This window comes from Pseudorasbora parva, chromosome 15 (genome assembly GCF_024679245.1).
Source record: "Pseudorasbora parva isolate DD20220531a chromosome 15, ASM2467924v1, whole genome shotgun sequence".
Lineage (NCBI taxonomy): Eukaryota > Metazoa > Chordata > Actinopteri > Cypriniformes > Gobionidae > Pseudorasbora > Pseudorasbora parva.
Window position 1 is genome coordinate 14,496,937 of NC_090186.1, and position 12,485 is coordinate 14,509,421.

The 12,485-nt window shown below is 39.4% G+C and overlaps 1 long non-coding RNA gene across 1 annotated transcript in view; it reads right to left on the reverse strand.

The window, feature by feature from the left end:
- LOC137041855 (uncharacterized) overlaps positions 1 to 12,485 on the reverse strand; it is a 128,465-nt gene that overhangs the window by 93,822 nt on the left and 22,158 nt on the right. The window contains exon 2 of the long non-coding RNA XR_010898161.1: positions 3,690 to 3,827. This is a non-coding gene — a long non-coding RNA (uncharacterized lncRNA). The remainder of the gene's footprint in view (positions 1 to 3,689; positions 3,828 to 12,485) is intronic.

The following is a 12,485-nucleotide window of genomic DNA, read 5'->3' on the forward strand; positions in this document are numbered from 1 at the left end:
GACAAAAATACTAATTGAGAAAACAGTTTCAGAGTTTGACAGGTATGACAGTGACGGGTCTACACTGAAAAAGAAAGAAAAAGTGTGTTGGATTTACATGATTTAATTGTGTACATCAGTCCCACATGAATCAATTAAGTTAAACAAACATAATTTGTTCATGTAACTTCAACATCATGGAATGAATACATTTTAAGTGACTCGATTCAGTAGTTTCAAAGTGAATTTTATATGGGTCCCTGACATGATTAAGGCCTTCAAAATCATATGCTCCACTTCAGTTTCACAATCAATTCTCCCCCTTTCTCATCTTTCTCAAAAATACATAAAATAACACTTTTACATATAAAATAACAACATTTACTCTCTCTTGATTTAGCCATATGCAAAGCATGCTGGGAAACTAACAAGGCCCGGCCAGTTTCAGTTAATACAGCACAAATAATTAATGTTATCTCAACACAAATGGATTAAAGGGGGGGGTGAAATGCTGTTTCATACATACTGAGCTTTTTACACTGTTAAAGACTTGGATTCCCATCCTAAACATGGACAAAGTTTCAAAAAATAAGTTTGACATTTGATGGAGTATATCAAAAATACTCACAAGTTTCAGAAAGTATTTTTCGAGTATGGGTCCGCTTGACGTCAAGAGGGCGGAATGTCCTTGTACGAGCTCTTCTCCCGGAAGGGTGCGCGCGCGCTACCAGAGCGAGAGAGCAAATGCACGATGCCCATGAATTGTAAACCCGTTTGTTTAATTGTAAACCCGGTCTGTCTCTATGGTTTGTCTTTTTTTCCCGGAAAGACTCGGTACGGCCTATCTTTCTTTTATAAATATAATAAAACTAAAAACTTTTCGGAGATATAAAGGAGGCAATACTACTCTATAACTACTCAAGATTGACATGGTATTGACTGAAACTGGGTGTCCCCTGGGTGTCCCCTGGGTGTCCACCCCCCCCCCCCCCCCCCCCCTTAAGTAAAACTTCGATTTGATTTATATTTAAGTGGATTGAACACAATCAAATTAAAGGGTTACTTCAGCGATTAGCATATGGCTTTGTATCAGTAGAAATCCTGGAGTATATTAGAAAGTTGCTTTCGTGCTCAAAAGTTAAAGGGGGGGTGAAATGCTGTTTCATGCATACTGATCTTTTTACACTGTTAAAGACTTGGAATCCCATACTAAACATAGACAAAGTTTCAAAAGTTAAGGTGGACGTTTGATGGGAGTATTTCTTTGTCAAAAATACTACTTCCGGTTAGTCATAAGTTTCGGCAAGTTTTTTGAGATCATGCGTCCCCATTGACGTTAGTGGGGGCGGAATTTCCTTGTATGGGCCTTACGGACAATTCTACCGGAAGCGCGTGAGAGAGAGCGAGGGAGAGAGCGAAAGCAACAGCCTACGCCCATCAAAGCGGGGCTTGTAGGATGCTGGACAGGTGACAATTACACATAGCACATAACAATGTCACCAAAAAAGTGGGTTTTTGGTTGCCAGACCAAGACAGTCCTGCACAGATTCGCCAAAAACCCCGCGTTAAGGCAACAGTGGATGTAATTTGCGGATCAGCAACTGAGTTGCGCGAATGTTTATATCTGTTCGCTGCATAAACAAGGCCCAGCTCGACGCCGAATTTTCCCAATCGCCTAATGCTGAAGGATGGAGCAGTCCCAACGTTAGAAGGGTGAGTGAGACTGCTTTTAGTCCGCTTACTGTCTACACAAACCACGCGTAAACACACAAACACACGTGCACAACTGCACTTCCCACATGTACACCTTCAAAGACAAAAATACGACGATATAATTCAAGTATAAATATGTAAATAACACAAGCCGCTAAGCATATTATATAGTTAGTGTATAACTTGTAACTTACCACATACAGACGTCCTGCTCTAGTCGTTTTTGCTGCTGCTCCTGTTCAACTGCAGCCTCTGGGTCTGATTCCGGATCATAGATGTATGGCTGTATCTGATTAAAAGCCATATTTTTATTTTGAATAAAGTTTTTTTCCGCTGTTAGGGATGACGCTGCTGCACACGTCATTATTTAGCTCCGCTCACACGACACGCCCCCACCCGCTCAGCTTTTTTCGGAAAGACTCGGAACAGCGCATCTTTCTTATATAATTATTAAAAAAATAAAAACTTTTCGGAGATATGCAGGATGCAATGCTACTCTATAGGTACTCAAGATTGACATGACACTGACTGAAACTGAGTGTTTCACCCCCCCTTTAAGCTTCCAAAGGCATGAACTGAAAATGCGCCAGACTGAACACGCGCTGTGAATCTATGCCTTGAGCGTGTTCGCGATTACCTCAGCTCTCATCACGAGAGCTCATTCAGCTCATCATGAATGTATGTAATCTGACTCCTGCAGCGTTTGTGCTGTGACACTCCCTCAGCGGCTAAATCCCATATTGTACAGACACGTTCAGTTTTTAATTGTAGTGTCTTTTCTCTAACTGAACTGATTTTGTGAAAATGAATGCAGTCACGGTGGGAAAGTGAAAGTGTTCCAGTAATCTACTAGCGGTGGCTTTGGGAATGGCCTCATAGGGCAGCGAAGCCTTCTGGGAATTGTTGTCTTTCATCCCCATGAGACAAAAATACATTTTCTGTCTTTTCTCAGTCTAGAAAGCACCAAATTAAAAAATAAATTCACATTTCTACTACATTAATGACCCAGTTTAAATACAGATTCATCTTCCCAGCGCTGAAGAACCCCTTTAATTAGGAGAAAATGTATAGCAATTGTGTTGCTTTAGCGCATTTTAACTAAGCAATTTGAACAAGCAGTAAAAAAAAAAATCTGTGTACTACCCTGAAGTCTAATTGGCTCATTCCACGTTTCCTTTAGATTCGGATGGCATAAAACATTTCCAAGCATAAGTTACAGCTCAATGAAGGCGTCAACTGAAACAATCAACGAGAGACTGAATTCCACCGTGTAAACCGGAGCCTCGATTAATCAAGAGGTTTTAACGACAGCGATAATAAACTCAGAAAATGCACTCCCGCTTGCCTCCTCCACACCTCCAGGGAGACTTCAGGGAATCACGGTCTGTTTTATAGCTTTATTAATTAAAAAAGCCTGCTGAGATAACTCTCAACATGTCATCAAACAGAGATGAACGGCAGCTTGCAGACGTTTCACATTGGCGTTTTTCGACCTAATGGAGAAGGGCGAATGCTGATGGATGAAAAGTCCTGCTGTCAGACCATATTGATAATGTAACACCACTGTCTGTGGCTATAAAGAGACATGAAGGTGACAAGCTGCAGCGCATCCCTCCTGGCAATTCACACACACGTCAATGACCAAATGATTTGACATAATATTTCAACCTTTTATGTCCCACAATGAATCAGAGATAAAAGGCTGAGCTGAGGTTTAAATCTTCTTTTTACAATATCTTACTGACACCGAAAATTGTAAGTAGGAGTCTCAAGAATCCATTTCGAGATCTAAAATATGAGCGGGAACACATGTCCCTGTTTAAAACACTTCACATGTCAGATCATATTTTAAACAGTACAGAGAAATCTGCGGGGTCTATAAACCATGAAAAGATATGTACTCTCGGTTCACTTGATTTTCATTTTAGTGCTTCACAAAAAGTCTCGATAAAATAACTCACAGAGCAATAAGATCAATCCACTGAGGTAATACTGACCTTTAGATGTGGCGATTTTGCTCCAGATCTTTCTAAAATGGCACCACCATTAATGCGCTATAATTGGTCTGTTTTAAAAGGGTCAGATGACTCGGAGCAGGGCCGCTTGTAAGGTATACTTCAGGGTATCGTCAAAGACTGAAATAAAGCAAACAACATATAGAGGGAATTAAAAAGTAATTTATTGCTAATCTAGTACTTGGTTAACAAAGTGAGCACATAATCAATACTGTAAGAGTCCTATGGGTTCAAATAGGAATACTATTATACTGGTCTTTATTGTGTTTATGTAAAAGAGACAGCTTTGGCATAACCGAGGTTTGGCATAAGGTTCGAGGTTCGGGGTTCAGGGTCACGACTGTGGCACAAAGGTTTGTTTCAACTGGGTGGTGGTGGCACGTCAACTTGCGCGACTGGGAACATTTGTCGCATGTAACATAAACAATGGAAGTGCTTTGACAAAATGAATGAGGGTGAATTGAGGTGCTAATTTCAGGCGCAGGGTATGCTTGATTCATTTCTGTTTATTTGAACCCCCTTTGCCCATGCTAGTCAATCAGTTTGTCGCTCTCTGCGGCTTAATGAATGCAGAGCTGTCTGCGTTTGTGTGCATGTTACAGCTCTGACTAAAATATCAGGTGAAAAAATTCATCCGATTTTGAGTTAGCATGAACTTTTGTGAAGCATAGTAAATTTGGTGGAGAATCGTTATGAGAAAATTTTGACATATAAGGTAAAAACATGAGGTAAGCCACATATTCATCATAATTGTCATATAGCCTATAACATGAATCAACTTTAAATAAAGAATTTTATAAGTACGTAAAATACGTACTGTTAAAAAAAACGTACAATTTAGCAAAAACTGTACAAATTCATACAAATTAGCCACCTTGTAGAATAAGTATGCATTGCCGTGAGATCAGGTCGGAATGTTTTAATGAATCACACATTAACCCTGTCATAAGATGATTCCTGTGTTCATTTCTACGTTATATTGATACATGGAGTCGACTGACCATAAAGTTTACATTAATGCCTGCTACAGCACCCCCTGTGGCAATGCTGAGAATGCAAAAAGTTATTATGTAAATAATACATTTTACTGTGCCCAGTTCAAGCACATCTCTCTTGAATTACTTTCCCACTCACATTTCTGCATCAAGTTGAAAAAAAGATTTTGCATTTGATCTAATTGGATCTTCTGCAGATCATTTGCTCTTAACTTTCTACCCACCCTCATATGTGAAATGACATAATGTTTGAAATTCTACTTGTGCTTATAAAAGCAGTTAAGATTCTGGCCTGGTATTTACACAGGAAACATTCAAAATAATTTGTAGACAAATGCAAGCTCACACATTGGCAGGCCAGTGAACTTGACCACAGTTACAGCTTTAAGGAAGTGTAAACGTAGGGTTGTTGGCTGCCTCATCTCCTGTCACTTGTTGATAGAGACATGCTGTGGAGAGCAGCGAGCACTGGATTGGCACGTCCTTCTGCACTCAAAGGAGTGCTGTGGGACATGCTGAGAAACAGCTGTCCCGTCTCCTTCATAGCAGTGCCTTTAATTATGTCTGACCTACAGAGAAAAGAAGAAACCGACTACGACCTCGGCAAAGCACAGCGCAGTCACTTTCCCCAATAACACAACTGACGATTTCATAATTCAAACGAACGAGGTGGAACGGCGAATTAATATTAAGACTGGTACAATGTTTTCACAACTGCTTTCCTGTTATTATTTTTGAGTTGTTGAAAAAAAAAAACCACCATCCACAAGGACGCAGCTGGTTGAGAAAACAACCCGTAGAGGAACCTGCCTTTTTTTCCCTCTCCGTCAACAGCTGAAACAACAGCAGTTCTTGGAGGGAAAGCCTTTGTGTTATTGGTAATCATTCTGACACCCGGCCAAGCAAAAGAAACTGAGCCATGCGTCATAAGGTTCCAACCTCTCAGCCTACACCAGCGGCAATCTCCCTTTGCGCAAAGACTATGGGCCCACAAAGACCCACTCTGGAGAATTGACTTGCTTTGAATAAAGAGTCATTGTTTCTATATACTGTAAATATGGATAGTTCTTAAGTGATTACCACCACAATGTGCACATACACCCTTAAAAAATAAAAGCTCCAAAAGATGGATATTGCAATGATACCATAGAAGAACCATTTTGGACTTCCCAAAGAACCTTTTAATGAAACAAGTACTTTTTAATAACCTACTATAAAGAACCTTTTGGACAATGGAAAGGTCCAGTTGAGAGTAAAAGTTCCCATCAATGCAAATAAAGAACCTTCATTTTTAAGAGTAAATATGAGAGATCCTGGACAACTAGGGCTTCCAAACAATGAGTTATAGGCAAGTGTGTGTGTTATTGAGCAAAAAAAAACATTTGGGGGTTGGTGGTGTTCGCGCTGTGTGACAGAAAACGCTCAGGAAGTTCACACCTCTCACGTGGGCACTGGATTTTCTGGAAAGAACAAACCAACACAATAGAGTTCCACTAAAACTGTTTTCAAGGCAACGGATTTCCTGCCCTGTAGTTGTAGTAAGGATAGCCATACAGAGATTGTATATGAGCGCGAGTGTGTGCGCGAGCAGATAATGAAATTGATACAAGGCTAGTGCCGAACGACCAAAAAGACAAACACGACATTCTGTCTTATCAGAGTTAGTCTGTGCATAAACAGTCTCTGTTGATAGGAAAAAGAACACAGGATGGCGTAGGTGGCAAAAAGAAGAGGAGAAAGAGGAAGAGAGTCCATATTCTGCACAAACACAATGGCACAGGTTAAACCCCCACTTCAGTTCAGTCGGGCTGCAGTAAAAAATATGAGGTGAGAAAAACAGAATGTTTCTTCAATATGAGGGTCAATGATAAATAAGAGCATCCAAGGGGGGAGAACCTTTTAGAAATCAAAGCACATTTAAAGCACATGTGCCGCATTGTTAGTTGGTTGGTTCTATATGGTTTAGAAAAGAATACACTATATAACTATTGGGGACACCCCTCCAAATCATTGCATTCAGGTATTCCAATCCCTTCCATGGCTACAGGTGTATAAAATCAAGCACATGCAGACTGCTTCTGCAAACATTTGTGAAAGAAGGTACCGGGATAGGTTGCCACCTGTGCAACAAGTCCAATTGTGAAATTTCCTCACAACTAAATATTCCACATCAACTATTAGCGGTATTATAACAAACTGGAAGCAATTGGGAACAACAGCAACTTAGCCATGAAAAGGTAGGCCACATAAAATCACAGAGCGGGGTCAGCACATGCTGAGGCACACAGTGGGCAGAAGTCACCAACTTTCTGCAGAGTCAATAGCTACAGACCTCCAAACTTTGTGTGGCCTTCAGATTAGCTCAAGAACAGTGCATAGAGAGCTTCATGGAACGGGTTTCCATGGCCGAACAGCTGCACCCAAGCCTTACATCACCAAGTGCAATGCAAAGCGTGGGATGCAGTTGTGTAAAGCACGCTGCCACAGAGCACTGGAGACATGTTCTCTGGAGTGACGAATCACACTTCTCTGTCTGGCAATCCGATGGAAGTCTGGGTTTATCGGTTGCCAGGAGAACAATACTTGCCTGACTGCAGTGCAAGTGTAAAGTTTAGTGGAGGGGGATTATGGTGTGGGGTTGTTTTTCAGGGGTTGGGTTTGACCCCTTAGTTCCAGTAAAATGAACTTTTAATGCTTCAGCATACCAAGACATTTTGGACAATTTCATGCTCCCAACATTGTGGGAACAGTTTGGGGATGGCCACTTTCTGTTCCAACTTGACTGTCCACCAGTGCACAAAGCAAGGTCCATAAAGACATGGATGATCAGTTTGGTGTGGAGGAACTTGACTGGCCTGCATAGAGTCCTGATCTCAACCTAATAGAACACCTTTGGGATGAATTTGAATGGAGACTGAGTCAGGCCTTCTCGTCCCACATCAGTGTCTGACCTAAAAAATGCACTTCTAGAAGAATAGACAAAAATTCCCATAAACACACTCCTAAACCTTGTGGAAAGCCTTCCCAGAAGAGTTATAAGAAGCTGTTTTAGCTGCAAAGGGCAAACTCCATATTAAACCCTACGCATTAAGAATGGGATATCATTGAAGTTCACATTCATGTTAAGGCAGACGTCCCAAAACCCTTTGGCAATATATGTATATATACACAATTTTCAAGAAAATACTAAATCTAGTGAGTGAAACCATCATGTTCAATGTAATAACACATTTCTTTACACCTTGCATCTGAGAGTGTACAGATGTTAATGATTGTTTTCAAAAATAAAAATGCCATAGGAATATATTTTTTTAAAGTAAAGGTATTTTACAGATATAATGAATTATCAATTAATCAGTATCATTAACTTTTTGAGAGTTTGCTCAACATGACATTTTACAACCTGAACCAAACTTGTAAAAATTGTAAAACAAAATCAAGAAAAAAATATTATTAGTTATATATATATATATATATATATATATATATATATATATATATATATATATATATATATATATATATATATATTGTAATTTATTTTTCAGCCTACGTAAAAGGGTTTTTTTGGGACTAAAAGTTGGATTAGGCACTGTGTAAATACAGCGTTTAGGACTCAGACAACCTCAGTGAAACCACAAAAACCCAGAGGTCACAAAATAACAACCAAAGCGTCTTCCGCACATGGCAGAGGAAGATGTTATCATAAACCACATTAGCCCAGCTAGTGTCTCATACTGCTGCCAACTATGTGGTGGGCTCAACGGTTGGTAGACTCAAGCTGTGGGTCTGCGCAAGTATTTTTTCAGCCTCTGGTGAAGAAGTATAATAAATACCTCAAGCACTCCAATCCCAAGATTTCCAACCACTGTCCACCATATGTCCGCACCAAAAAAAAAGCACCAAAAAATGCAAGTAGTATTTAAAGTGGATATCAAATATAATGCATAGGTAGTCAACATGAAATACAGTAGGAAGGAGCCCCGCACATGACATACAGGAAATAAAACAAAACAATTAAATAATTCTTCATAAAACATAAGTACAGTATTAGTATTAGACTTAATAGTACTGTTTTTTACTAAATCATGTGCACAATATAGCAATTTGTTCCCTTGTTTTAGTTAAATCATAATGAGGGAACAAATTAGTAGGCTACAATATGGCCGTGATTTTGTAAATCAGGAGAACAAATTATTATATCGTCCACAAAATTTACTTAAAGGTCCACTGAGTACATTTTAGCTGCATCTCACCCCTCCCTTTTAAAGCACATAGAGAAGCTGTGGTGGCCGACACAGGACAAAGATGTTGTTGTCTGAGACAGCAGAAAGTATAGTTAGTGCTCTGTAGAAGAGTTTGTCCGTTTAGAGCTACTGTAGAAACATGGTGGTGCAAAATGGTGACTTCACTGTAAGGGGACCCGTGGTGTATGAAGATTGAAATGGTTCAGGGGCGTTATATATACACTCACCTAAAGGATTATTAGGAACACCTGTTGAATTTCTCATTAATGCAATTAGCTAATCAACCAATCACATGACAGTTGCTTCAATGCATTTAGGGGTGTGGTCCTGGTCAAGACAATCTCCTGAACTCCAAACTGAATGTAAGAATGGGAAAGAAAGGCGATTTAAGCAATTTTGAGCGTGGCATTGTTGTTGGTACCAGACAGGCCGGTCTGAGTAATTCACAGTCTGCTCAGTTACTGGGATTTTCTAACCATTTCTAAGGTTTACAAAGAATGGTGTGAAAATAGAAAAACCTCCAGTATGCGGCAGTCCTGTGTGCGAAATGCCTTGTTGATGCCAGCAGCCATATCACCCTGTAGCTCAAGACTGGTTTCCCACTGAAGCTAAGCAAGGTTGAGCCTGGTCAGTACCTGGATGGGAGACCAACTGGGAAAACCAGGTAGCTGCTGGTAGAGCTGATAGTAAGGCCAGCAGGAGGCGCTCACCCTGTGGTCTGTGTGGGTCCTAACACCGCAGTATAGTGATGGGGACGCTATACTGTCAAAGAGCACCGTCTTTCGGATGAGACGTTAAACCGAGGTCCTGACTCTCTGTGGTCGTTAGAAATCCCAGGATGTCCTCCAATAAAGAGTAGGGGTGTAACCCCGGGATCCTGGCCAAATTTGCCCATTGGCCACTTTCCATCATGCCCTCCTAATAATCCCCATATAATGATTAATGATTGGCTTAATCACTCTGTCTCCTCTCCACCAATCAGCTGGTGTGTGGTGAGCGATCTGGTGCAACATGGCTGCCGTCGCATCATCCAGGTGGATGCTGCACATTGGTGGTGGTTGAGGAGATTCCCCCTTCTGTATGTAAAGCGCTTTGATTGCCTAGAAAAGCGCTATATAAATGTAACTAATTATTATTATAAGAGGTCAGAAGAGAATGGGCCGACTAATTCAAGCTGATAGAAGAGCAACTTTGACTGAAATAACCACTCGTTACAAACGAGGTTTGCAGCAAAGCGTTTGTGAAGCCACAACACGCACAACCTTGAGACGGATGTGCAACAACAGCAGAAGACCCCACCGGATACCACTCATCTCCACTACAAATAGGAAAAAGAAGCTATAATTTGCACAAGCTCACCAAAATTGGACAGTTGAAGACTGGAAAAATGTTGCATGGTCTGATGAGTCTTGATTTCTGTTGAGACATTCAGATGGTAGAGTAAGAATTTGGCGTAAACAGAATGAGAACATGGATCCATCATGCCTTGTTACTGTGCAGGCTGCTGGTGGTGTAATGGTGTGGGGGATGTTTTCTTGGCACACTTTAGGCCCATTAGTGCCCATTGGGCATTGTTTAAATGCCACGGCCTACCTGAGCATTGTTTCTGACCATGTCCATCCCTTTATGACCACCATGTACCCATCCTCTGATGGCTACTTCCAGCAGGATAATGCACCATGTCACAAAACTTGAATCATTTCAAATTGGTTTCTTGAACATGACAATGAGTTCACTGTACTAAAATGGCCCCCACAGTCACCAGATCTCAACCCAATAGAGCATCTTTGGGATGTGATGGAACGGGAGCTTCGTGCCCTGGATGTGCAATATGTGCCAACATGCCAACATTTCTAAAGAATGTTTTAATCACCTCGCTGAATCAGTGCCACACAGAATTATGGCAGTTCTGAAGGCGATATATATATATATATATATATATATATATATATATATATATATATATATATATATATATATATATATATATATATATATATTGATTTTAACCTAAAATTTTAATATTGGAAGAATAGGCCAAAAAACATATGGACAACTTATGGATCAATTGTATTTTTACTTTCCATTTTGCCACTGAGGAATCCATCTTTGCATGCAAGTTTTTGTTGTTAGGAGTTGCTTCATTTAGGAGTTGCTTTAAGTAACAACACAGAACATGGAGGTATAGAGTTCATCTTATCTCCCTCTCCACCTGTTCCAGTTTGTTCTATTTTTTTCCCCCTAAGGAAATGGTTATGAATGAAAAACCACATGACAACACAATAAGCCTGCTTTATCAATCTTTCATTCACTGTAATTCAAAATTAGAGGAGTTTATGAATAGATGAATGAGAAGATGTATCAATATTTCAGTTCGTTTAAATTCACAGCTATGAACAAACATGCTTCTCAAAACCTCTCTGCCTTTGTCCCAATGGCATGTGTTACGAAACACTAAAAACTGAATGAGAGTGAGGTAAGATAAAGACAAAAACTAGAGGAGAGGCTCGATAAAACAATCCAAGGTGAAAAAAATGGTTTCCAATACTGTTTTAGATTATCAGTCTCTCATTAGCTCTTAATAATATATAGTGCTCTACAAAGACAAAATACATGTGTTTTGTAAAGTGTAAAAAATTTGTTTTCAGGTCTCTTGTGATTTGTTGACAGACAGATGTGGGCCATTATAAACCTTATGTAGCGTTGCATTAATGGGCCATATCTAAGTGCATTTGTTTATTGCACATTACGCCCAAAACACACCCATGACTCAATAAGAGACTACAACCCTTTTGGACCATGCACCTGGTTCATTGGCTGTTTTTTCGCCGTTAAACTAGCAAAAGTGGATTAGGACACAGGCCTGGTTACAGAATCAAATCACTGAGGGTGCTTCTGAAATTACTGAGGGTGCTCTAGTAAAGTGCACAAAAAAAACAATTGAGTGCAGATAGCCTAAGCACCGGCTCCAGCAAAGCAGTGATAAATGTATGATTATTTATTTACAAGTCGTCACTTTTACCAATATTTGGAATTTCCTAAACAACATTTTGCTTAAAATTGTCTATTAATCTATCAGTCTGCCTTTACATTGCTTAAATACATTACTAGTATTTTCTTCTTCCTGAGAACCAGGAAAAAAAAAAGTTTTTTGTGAATTTAGAGTTTTTTCTTTCTTCAGTCATTACATTGTTTGGAGCATTTTATTATTATTATTATTATTATTATTATTATTATTATTATTATTATTATTATTATTATTATTATTATTATTAATATTTACTTTATCCTTTGCTCTGTAGAGGAATCCCAAACAATGGGATTTTTTTCAATCTATTTTTCTGCTTCAAGTTTTCTTTTTTTATTTGTTTTATCCAAACTTTGTATAAGGATGATTCTTAAAGTTATGAAAGATACAGAATAATTTAATATACCATTTTACCTTATGCAATATGTGTGTAATGGCCATAAATGCCATTCCATTCTAGGCAATGCATATGTATCTAATTTGCATATTAATGTGTTTTGGGACAATC